General features: G+C 36.8%; 1 pseudogene across 1 annotated transcript; it reads left to right on the top strand.

The window, feature by feature from the left end:
- The first annotated feature begins 5,753 nt into the window (after positions 1-5,753).
- Positions 5,754-8,306, top strand: LOC140501045 (fructose-1,6-bisphosphatase 1 pseudogene; annotated as a pseudogene). Its single transcript, XR_011966036.1, has one exon. The product of XR_011966036.1 is annotated as a fructose-1,6-bisphosphatase 1 pseudogene (transcript).
- The last annotated feature ends 2,633 nt before the right edge of the window (positions 8,307-10,939 follow it).

The following is a 10,939-nucleotide window of genomic DNA, read 5'->3' on the forward strand; positions in this document are numbered from 1 at the left end:
GAAGAGGAAATGTGAAGAGGCAGATAGGAAGAAAAGGTCCAACCACTCTTCTCATCATCATGCAAAACGGCTAACAGAATTATCTTCATTTGACAGCAGCATGAGCAGGATTTCAAAGTAATTTTTAGCAATAATGTGATCAAGGATCCTTGAGTAAATATCTTTCATCCCTACCACCAATGTTTATCTTCTGAGCAAAGAACCTGTAGGATTTTACAGGCACCCTACAGTGATCCCTTCTTAAAAAATATCATCAGCAATCTGCTGATTAGTGTCTGAAATTTTCCCCTTAGAACTGTCTTATTTTTCTTAAGACTTTGATCACCATTGAAAAGTAATGCCATGGGGAAAACTAATACTTTAAGCAATTTTCGTTAATTTACATATTGTGTGCTTAAGTCTCAAAGACATTCCTAAGAGTAAGCGTTGATAAGGGCACACCAGATATTAAATCAGGTAAGCAGGGCTTGCTTTATCCACATGGTACCAATATCTAAGGGGCATATTTCTTCCCTGGACAGGGGGAATGGGTCTCACTTTCTTCCTGTGAAAGTACAGAGATTGCTGTCCCTTAACCTTGCTCTTTCATTTGACTTGGGGCTAATACTCCAGTCCTGTCACTGAGGTATCTTCTTCTAGTTGTCCTGATCTGTATTTTGCCCTTGCACCAGGTGGTTTCAGAGAAGAGAGTGAGGCTGGTGACTTTGCACAGCCCTCACTCGCTTAAATCCAACTTGCATGTCATGGCCTCACCTTTCTGATGCCATGGTCCTCTTTAAGAATAAAGAACAAACAACAACAACAAATCTAACCAAAAAATAAGACACAAAAGAAATTAAGGAATGTAATAGAATTTTAGAAAAGTTAGATGTGATAGATCACTGGCAATTATGAAATGGAATTAGAAAGGAATATACATATTTTTCCATTGAGAAAATACAAAAATTGACCACAAATTAGGGCATAAAATCTCACAAATAAATTCAAGAAAGGAGAAATATTAAATGTATCTTTTACTGACTTATAATGCAATAAAATTTTCTCAAATAAAGATCCATTGAAAAGAGGATTAAAAATTAACTGGATGAAAAGAATTCGCATGTACAAAAATATTTATATAAAATATATATATATATATATATATATATATATATATACAAAAATATATATCCTTTTTGGGTGGCCAAGAACTGAAAATTGAGGGAATGCCCATCCATTGGGGAATGGTAGAATAAGTTGTGATGTATGAATGTAATGGAATACTATTGTGTTATAAGAAATGATGAACAAGAGGACTTCAGAAAAACCTGGAAAGACTTAGATGAACTGATGCCAAGTGAAATGAGCAGAGCCAGGAGAACATTCTACACAGTAACAGCCACAGTGTTCAAGGACTGTTTTTTATAGACATCCCTTCACAGCAATGTCAGGACCTAAAACATTTCCAAAGGACTCATGATGCAAAATGCCATCCATATCCAAAGAACTACAGAATCAGAACACAGAATGAAGTAGACTATTTTCTCCTTTGTTATGTTTTGTTTTGTTTTTCTCCTGGTTTCTCCCATTCATTTTAATTCTTCTATGTAATATGGCTAATGTGAAAATGTGTTTAATAGGAATGTATGTGTAGCACCCACATAGGATTACATGCTGGGAAGGGGATGGGGAGAGAAAATTTGGAACTTATGGAAGTGATTGTTGAAAACTGAAAACAAATAAATTAATAAATTTTGGAAAAATTAACTGCCAACCAAAAATCTAAATCCTAAAGCATTGGTGAGTCAAAGAAAAAACAGGAATGATAGAGAATGTCATTAAAGATAATGCTAGTAATTAGACAACATATTAAAATTGGGGGGATGCAGCCAAGGCAGTCTTGAAGGGAGATTTTTATATCTCTAAATGCTTTCATCAAAAGTAGAAAGTACAGATCAGCAAATTGGGCATGCAGCTAATTAACCTAGATAACCAACAAATTAAAAACCCCACTAAAATACCAAAAGAAAAATGATAAAATCAACAATATTAACAGAAATTTAAAGTTTAAAGAGTTAAATGAATAAATGAAACTAGGAGCTATTTTTAGAGGAGGGTCAAACCATTTGATATTTGGTTTTGAAAAGAGAAATTTTTAAGTTTTTAAGAGAAAAATCAAACTACCTGTGTCAAAAATGAAAAAAGAGAATTCACAATAAAAGAAATAATAAAGGATAAGCGTAAGCATTTCCTTTGCCCATTTATACACCAGTAAAACAGCTCAATCAAAATGGATGCATACTTACAGAAATATAAAATATCTAGGTTAAAAAAGCAATAGCAATTTTTTTAATGTCAGATTTCAGAAAAAAGAAATTAAATAAGCCAAAAATGAACTTTGAAAAGGGGGAAAACAACCCACAACCAGACAGACTGATAGACTAACTTTATCAAACATTCAAAAAACAATGAATTCTAATATTTCATAAACTGTTTGCTAAGATATAAAAGAAGGGATTTTACCAAATTCATTACATATAGTATATATTATTTTCACATTATATAAATATGGTCATCATACTTAAACTGTGAAGAGTCAAAACAGAGAAAATTATAGATTGATATTCCTAATGAATATTGATACAAACATTTTAAATAAAATATCAACAAAGAGGCTACAGCAACATAAAATAAAGATTAGATGCTATGACCACATTAACTTTACACCAGGAAGGCAGTGCTGGTTCAATATTAGAAAAACTATAAGCATAACTTTTAGCATATTATTATATTAATAGATTGGGCAGCTAGGTAGAGAAGAGCACTGGGCCTGGAGTTTGAAGACGAGTTCAAATCTATCTTCAGATACTAACTACCTATGAGATCTTGGGCAAGTCAATAAAACTCTGCCTCAATTTCCTCAGCTATTAAAATGGGAATAATAACAATAAACATTTACCTCTCAGGGTTATTGTGAGGATCAAATGAAATAATAATAGTGTCTGGCACATAATAGGCACTGTATTAATGCTAGCTGGTATCATTATTATGACTATTATTAGCTATTACATGTAAAAATGCTTTAGATAAAATACAACAAACAGAAAAAATAATAAAAAATATTATCTGGAGGAACAAAAGGTCAAAAATCTCAAGAGAAATAATGAAAAAAAAAGGGAAAATTACCCAGCAGACTTTACTACAAAGCGGCAATCATTAAAATTATTTTGGTATTTGTTAAGAACTATGCAATCTGATCAGTGAAACAGATTAAGTAAATAACATACAGAGGCAAATAAACATAGAAACCTAATGTTTTGATAACCTACACACACACACACACACACACACACACACACACACACACACACACATCTCAGTTACTGGAGTAGTAATTTATCATTTGACAAAAACTGCTGGATAAACTGTAAAGTAGTCAGGCAGAGACTAGATAGAGAGCAAAATCTCACATTGTACACCAAGATAAGCTCTAGTAATGGAATCTCTGGTTCAAGGAGTAATCACTTTTAGTTATACTCACATAATTCCAAATTGCTTTCCAAATCTGTCTCACTGATTCACAGCTCCACCAACAATGCACTAGTGTGCCTATCACCTCACAAATTCTCCTCACTGATTATTCCTATCTTTTATCATCTTTTTCTAATTTGCAGAGTGCATTGATTTGTTTTTCTCTGATTATTAGTGAATTAGAGTATCATTTCATAGTCATTAAAAGTTTGCAGTTCTTTTAAGAATTGTTTATTCTCATCTTTTCTCTACTTATCCATTGGGGAATGGCTTTTGGAGATACATACATCCATAATACACACACAGGCAAATTATGCAAACATATATTTGCTATTTTGTTGATTTACATATATATATACATACATACATACATACACACACACACACATATATATGTATATATGTTGTTCATACTTCTTGGATACCAGACCTTTATCAGAGATCCCTTCCCTTCTTATCCTAGGTGCATTAATTTAGTTTGTGAAGAAATTTATTTTCCCTTGTCTAGTTTATTCAATAAATCTAGCTCTCTATTTTTAATCTATACCAGATCATTTTGAAGACTACAACTTTATAATGTAGTTTTAAATCTCTACAGGCTATTTCCCCTTCATCTCTACATTTTTTCATTATTTCTTTTGATAGTCTATATCAGGGATGGGGAACCTCCCCATTCCTGGTCTTTATCGTTTATTTTTCCAAATGAATTCTGTCAATAACTCCTTTGATAGTTTAGCATTAAAACTGTAAAATAACTTTGGTAGTATTGGTTTGTTTTTTTTATTTCTTCAATGAACATTTTGAATTAAATCTATAGAAGTATTTTGTTCACTTTATTCTGTTGATTCCCAGATATTTTATGCATTTTTAGTTATTTGAAATAGGATTTCCCTTTATATTATTGCTTCTTGGGTTTTCTTATCATTCTAACAGACATTTGTGAGAGTTTATTTTGTAGGCTTCAGCTTTGCTGGAGCTATGACTTTTCTCAATTAGCATGTTTGTTGATTCCCTAGGATTTTCTAAATCAATCATCATATTATTGACAAATAGGGAGAGTTTTAGCTTTCTTTAACTTGTCTTGATGTCTTTTAACTTCTTTCTCATTTTATTGTTATTGCTAGCATTTCCAGAACTATAGCAAATGGTAATAGACAGAGTGGGCCTCCTTGCTTCACTCTTGTATTTATTGGGAAAGTTTTTAGTATAAACTTGTTGTATATGATGATAGCTTTCAGTTTTATGTAGATATTTTCATGATACTAAAAAAAGGTCTTTCTATGCCTACACCTTGTAGGGATTTTTTTTTTTTTTAGCATAAATCAATATTGCACTTTGTCAAAGGCTTTTTTTGCATTTATAGAGATAGTCATGTGACTTTGGGATGTTTTTATTTTTAATATGAATAATTATCTTAATTATTTTCTTAATGTTGAAATAATCCTGCATCTTTGATATAAATTCAACTTACTTGTGATGAATGATTTCTAGTATGAATCGTTATGTTTGAAAGGATTTTCTGTAATTTTTTGTTATAATATTGTTCTACGGTTCTCCTGTGTTTTGTTTTTTTTTTTTGAGAATAATTTGTGTATGTTGATTCCAATTGTTCTTTACAGCAGGACAGAATTCTCCTATGAATCCGTCAAGACCAGCTATCTCCTCTCTCCCTCAAACCTCTCCCGCCACGGCAGTTTATTTATAACTAGTTCTATTTCCTTCTCTGAGACTGGGTTATTTAAGATCTGTTTGATCTTCTCTCAGTTTGGGTATTTTATAATTTTTGAGAGAGTCCTTATTTTCACTTTGACTCGTGCCGAGTTTTTGCCTTATTGTCTCTCCAGCGCTTAACGCAGTACCTGGTCCAGTGTTTTTTAATCGCTGCATGATTACCTGACAGCCACCATACATCGGAGGCAGAGCTTGAGCCCAAGTACTTCTGCATCCAGAGGTTGGCTTTTCTAACTGCTTCGGCAGCCCACAGCAAAAGCAGAACAAAACTAAACCTAATTTGAAAAATACGGCATCCTCCAACTGGTAGCGGCTTTGAATTTACCTCTTCTAAGAGGTCAAAGTAGGTACCAGAGACTAAATTGTGAAGTAGCTCTTTTCTGGCTTCCTTTCCTTCCTTCCTAGTTAATATTCCTCTCCAAGTCACTCCCGCTCCGCTCCCCGCCCCGCCTCATTTTTTACGGAGGTGGAGGTGATTGATCAGTCAGGTAGCATTCCAATGGGCCCGCGCCCTTGTGGTACTGGCTGTTTCCCAACAGTCACCATCCTAGCGCAGGGAATTGACCACAGACAGACTTGACTGCTGTCTCCAAGCTCCCGCCTCCCAATTCTCAGCTTTTTTAAGCTCCTGGCCTCAGGCAATGCGCGTAGGTTACCCGACCAGGGATTACCAGGGTCCCTTCCGAGAGGAAGTCAGCACCCTGACAGACTTTGCCCTGGAGAAAAGCAAGAAAGCCAAAGGCACACACGAGATGAGTCAACTGCTCACTAGCCTCTGCACGGCGGTCAAAGTCATCTCCTGTGCAGTGCGTAAAGCAGGAATAGTCCAACTCTACGGAATTGCAGACCCCACAAACGAGATGGACGAAGAAGTTAAGAAACTGAATGTCTTCTCTAACGAGCTGATTATTAACATGCTGAGGTCATCCTTTGCCACATGTGTCCTTGTGTCACAAGAAAACACACACGCCATAATAATAGAACCAGAAAAAAGAGGGAAATATATAGTCTGTTTTGATCCTTTGGATGGTGCTTCTAACGTTGACTGCCGTGGGTCCGTTGGAAGTATTTTTGGCATCTACAGAAAGACTGCAACTGGTGAACCTTCTCAGGATGATGCTCTACAGCCTGGTAGGAACACAGTGGCTTCTGGATATGCTCTATACGGCAGTGCTACAGTGATGGTGATTGCCATGGACTGTGGGGTCAATTGCTTTATGCTGGATCCAGATATTGGGGAATTCATTTTAGTCAATAAGGATATCCAGATCAGGACCAGAGGCAACATTTACAGTATCAATGAAGGCTATACCAGAGACTTTGAGCCTGCCATCTTAGAGTACCTCCAGGAGAAGAAATACCCTCAGGACAATACAGCTCCCTATATTGCAAGGTATGTGGGCTCCATGGTTGCAGATGTGCACAGGACTTTGGTATATGGAGGAATCTTTCTGTATCCAGCCAATGAAATATCCCCTCAAGGAAAGCTGAGGCTCCTCTGTGAGTGCAACCCATTAGCCTTTATCATAGAAAGAGCTGGGGGAATAGCTACCACAGGAAAGGAGCCAGTACTAGACATCGTTCCTACTGAAATACATCAGAAAGTACCCCTGATTTTGGGGTCTCCTGAGGATGTGAAGGAATTCTTGAAGATCTGTAAGAAGCATGCTAAGAAATGAAAAGCCTATTTTGCCAGAAAGATATCACCACTAAAAACAATCGCCAGAGGACCAATGATCACACCACATCCAGTGACTTTGACTGTGAATGGTTAGGCTTTCAGGACTAGGCAATACCCAAACACCAGATATTTCCCACTATCCTTCCAAGCACTGCATGGAGTCTTGAGCGAACTGACCAAAATGTCATTACAATAGTTAAGACATAGCTAAGATAATTTCTAGGAGGCAGAAGTAACAGTGGAAATAAATATGTTATTCCTGTTTAAAAAAATCATTGTAGTGTTTTACTAGGGGATTCTGCAAAACATAAAAGCCACTAAGTAGCAGGTGACTGGGCTGCTATGGGTTGGAGAAACAGACATTTCCAGTCCAAGGGAAAGTTTCTTCCATGGTTCTCATCACCGAAGAAGCAATTCTTCCAGGGGGTTTCTGAATACTGGGAAGTAGGTAGATTGTTGGTTTATAGCAATGTAAATGATTTAGGCTGTCTTTGGTGGAGAGAAAATATGGACTGTTAGAGCATAGTAAGAGATAAATTGTGTTTTTTGGTGTGGGGATAAGAGCAGTGCTTGATGGGGAGAGGCCAGAAGAAGTGTAAGGGTGTCCTTTCTTGATTGGTGTCTCCTCTCTGTGAATGAGTGGTAGTATAGGGTATGTAGGTACTGGTGTCACTCCTGGACTGTTTCTTAATAGAATAACTGCTGCTGCTCCCCTGTCTATAACAACAGTCAGTCTAGTACCTTTCTGAATGGCACCCACGGGGCTTGCTCCCATTTTCTTTATTAATTATAGTGCTTAGGATAGGGAAGGTATGGGGAAATCTTAATAAAACTCCCACCCCAAAAATCTCTAGAATGGTGAGATTTTAGGTGCTAAGCTACAGAATGGAGATATGTTTGGGGAGCAGGGTGTTCTTACAACTTTCAAGTCACAATAAATAAGTGACTTCTAGCACATTAGGTTAGTCCTATAAAAGAGATTAATGGCACTAAATTTCCTATTCTTTTAAATTGGGAGTATATGTTCGGAAACGGTTTATTTATTTTGGATTCAGTCTAGGATTTCATTAGCATAGGGACCTGGAACTTCCCCTACCAACATGGACTGGTACCTTATCTTTGATTTATAGCCATGGAAATTTGGGAGGTCGAGAAGTAAATGACTCGTCCAAGGTCACCTAGCCTGTCTGAGTCACAGACAGGTTAACGTGACTGAGACCAGCTCTGTATGCACTAGGCAACTCTGTGTGTTGTGTGTGTGTGTGTGTGTGTGTGTGTGTATGTGTGTGAAAGAGAGAGAGGGAGAGAGAGAGAGAGAGAGAGAGAGAGAGAGAGAGAGAGAGAGAGAGAGAGAGAGAGAGAGAGAGAGAGAGAGAGAGAGAGAGACAGGGAGAGACAGAGAGACAGAGACAGAGAGAATTGAACCAAAGTGAATCTTTGAATCATGGGAGAAGCATGGTCTCTGATGTAGGAAGGTATTGGTTAAAGTTCTGTCCTTGATGCATAATGGCTTTGTGGTCTGGGCCAGGTTAATTAATCTTTGAGTGGCCCCAAGCAATTCTTTTAAGTCTACAAATTGTAGAACATTTAGGGAGTGGAAGGAGTAGGAGTGGGGTTTCCTCACCAGGAGTACCATACACCAGTGAAATTACAAGTCTGGGGAAGAGGAGAGAGAAGAGAATGAAGAGGAAAATGAAAGAAGAGAAAAAAAGAAAAGAAAAAAAAGTCACTCACCCACAGTACTTTCTCATTCAGGGGTGTTCTTCCTGAATGTTGGATTGCTGAAGTTTTTGTTTGGCTGTTTTGATGGTTTTTGTTTTGTTTTGTTTAAATAGAGTCAAATTGCAAGGTGCTGAAGCTGTTTGTTGTGGTATATGTTACACTAGTGCCATTCATGTCTGGTAACAAGAAGCTGCTCCACATGCATGCTAATGCATGCTGAAATTGGAACGTCAGCCTCGATTTCTCTTCAGTCCTGGTAACAGCAATGAATGTGATTTCCTCTTTCACTGTGTGGTCCATGGCCAGTTCCCTAGAGTGATCCCCCAGCTGCATTTCCCACAGCTATAATGAATGGCCTCATACCCAACATCCCTTACAGGGGAAGATCGTTGACTGTGTTTTCATTGGACCCAGGGCAAGCAGGAAATGTGTCTTACGTTTCATTGGGGCCTTCTGTGTCAAGGGGTTGGTGCCCAGCTGTGACAGGTGAAGCAACTCAGCTGCAGTCTCCTGGATCTCAGGGCAGGCTTCAATAGAAGGAATACAGTCTTTGTATCCTTCCCCACACCACAGAGTTTCTAACTGTGAGCTCCAAAGCAAAAAGTCATCAATATTATAGAAATGAATGATTTGAAAACTTTTATAAGCTGGTGAGTGAAATGACTAGAATAAGAACAATTTATGGAACAACAAAAATAACCTAAAGTATTAAACAACTTTTAAAGCTGTAAGAGCTATGATCAGTACAAAGACACCAAAGGATGATGAAGAAACATGCTATCCATGACAGAGATGTGACAGATTTGGGTTGTAGAATAAGATGTATTTATTTCTACATACCACCACTGAGGGAATTTGCTTTGCCTGATTGCATATCTGTTAAAAGAAATCATTCCCAGACATACATAAACTGACACTGAGTGAAGTAAGCAGAATCAGGAAAACGTTGTCCAGACTAACAGCAACACTGTGCGATGACCGACTTTGTTGCACTTAGTTCTTCTTAGCAATGCAATGATCTAAGACAATTCCAAAAGACTCATGATGGAAAGTGTTATCCACATCCAGAGAAAGAACTATGAAGTCTGAATGTAGATTGAAACATACTTTTTTTTTTGTTCTTTTTTTTCTTTCTTGTGGTTTTTCCCTTTGGTTCTGATTCTTCTTTTGTAACATGACCAATATGAAAATATGTGTAATATAATTGTACATGTATATCCTATATCAGATTGCTTGCCATCTTGGGGAGGGGTCTCAAGGGGATGGAAGGAGGGAGAAAAACATTTGAAATTCAAAATCTTACAAAAGTGAATGATAAAAAAAATAAAATACCCCCCCCCCCAGTAGGGTTGGGGGGGAGGAAATTGAGTGAGAGGGAAAGAAAATAGATGTCCACCCATTTTCAAAAACAGAGAGATAGAGGTATGCTACGGATTTGAAATACTATATTTGCTTTTCAGATGTGGTCACTGTACTATTAGTTTTACTTAATTTTTACTGTATTACAAAAGACCTCTCATGAAGTAGAAGTAATCTGTAAATGTTTATAATGTAAAAGCAAAACATATAAATAAAACTTTTTAAAAGATCAATATTTTATTTTCTTAAGAGAAAGCCCAGACTAACCCCTGAAGACTGGAAAGAAATGCTGAAATAAAAGACACTACATAATGTGATTTTATTAAGCAGTATCTTAAATATCATGCTTAAATTTCAACTACTGGGATGAATGGTACTCTTAAATTGTAAACTTTTCTTCCATGGATACTTGGTTCCCTATTAAAGCCAATAATATTTGTTAAAAACTGATCAGTTTTTTTTCATTTTTGAAGAACTAACAGAAGATGGAAAAAATTTTCTAGTTAAAGGGTATTAAAAACATCTATTGTAACTGGAAACTCAGGGGAGATCAAGCCTAGAAGTTTGCTTTAGCATTTAAAAAGAAAATAAAAGCACATAAAAGTGAAGCTAAGTTCTCCCGGAAAACGTTTTATTTTCTCAGCAATAGATCCCTATAAAAGAAGGAGGAGTCTGGGGGAGGAGAATACAGATCTGGACTCTACACTGTTCCTTGTGTCTTAGATAAGTCACTACTCCAGGTTTTGGCTTCTTCATTTTTAAAGTGAGTGGACAGGGGCTGCTTTACGGCACAGGGTATATGTGGCATATCCATGCTATATGGATAGAACACCAGCCCTGGAGTTCAGAGGACCTGAGTTCAAATACGTCCTCAGACACTTGACACTTAGTGTGTCCCTGGACAAGTTACTTAAATCCAATTGCTTCACAATAACT

Source organism: Notamacropus eugenii, chromosome 4, assembly GCF_028372415.1.
Source record: "Notamacropus eugenii isolate mMacEug1 chromosome 4, mMacEug1.pri_v2, whole genome shotgun sequence".
Taxonomy (NCBI): Eukaryota; Metazoa; Chordata; class Mammalia; order Diprotodontia; family Macropodidae; genus Notamacropus; species Notamacropus eugenii.